The following is a 1007-nucleotide window of genomic DNA, read 5'->3' on the forward strand; positions in this document are numbered from 1 at the left end:
TGGAGAAAAATAGATGTATTTAATTACATGGTTGGCAGATAATATTGAAATACCATAAGTTGCAAAAGAACAAAATCTTCTGACCTAGAAAAAGTATAGCCAGAATTTTCAGTCTAAGCGTTCATTATGAGACATTGTCTTTCATACTTTGGATGGTTTTAAAGACAGTACTAGTCACTGGAGAAAGTCATCATACTGGTCAAGTAGGGATGGCTCAAGACTAGGCAATAATTCACCCTGTTGGGTTTGAAGTTGCTATGAGTCAGAACTAATTCAATGGCTCCTAAAACAGCATAGCCTACATACCTTTTAAAATTCTTTATATGGTTGATTTAGCTAATCCTTACAAGAACTCAATGATAAACATAAAAAGGCAGCATTAACAAAGAAAGAGTATTTTGACTATGAATGCTCAACTATTATGTTTAAACACTTTGATCCTGGAAGTCAGCTGCCAAAATGTAGGATTTTAAGCACTATGAATATTTCTCTTTCTTAAGGTTCCTGATTCAAAGACAATTCATGTGATAGTATGAATTAATTGAAAGAACAAATGAATCAACTTTTATATTTCTCTGATTTATTTATTTCTTTTGTTGGCTCCCTATGCATTTTCATTACCCAGAAATTGAGAATTGCTTTAAATTCGATGAACTATAGATTCAAAATCCCTAATCTTCTATAGTTTTGGCCCTTGAAATATCCATAATAAAATACTAAAAATATATTTTACCAATGCAATTTATAAAATTATATTCTGGGGTATCATTTTCCATCATAATAGTTCTAGAGTAAAAGAATAAGATTTGGGATTTCCCCTTGACTTGTTATTGCTGTTAAGAGTTCTTGAATAGGAACTGACTCATAGCAACCCTGTATAGGATTTCCCAGGAGCAGATAATGGGTTTGAATTACTGACCTATGGTTAGCAGTCCAGGGCTTATCCTACAGCACCACACCAGAACTTCATCCTGAAATATCCATAAATATTTGGAAACGATTACTCC

The sequence above is a fragment of the Chrysochloris asiatica genome, unplaced genomic scaffold (genome assembly GCF_000296735.1).
Source record: "Chrysochloris asiatica unplaced genomic scaffold, ChrAsi1.0 scaffold00616, whole genome shotgun sequence".
In the NCBI taxonomy this organism is placed as follows: Eukaryota; Metazoa; Chordata; class Mammalia; order Afrosoricida; family Chrysochloridae; genus Chrysochloris; species Chrysochloris asiatica.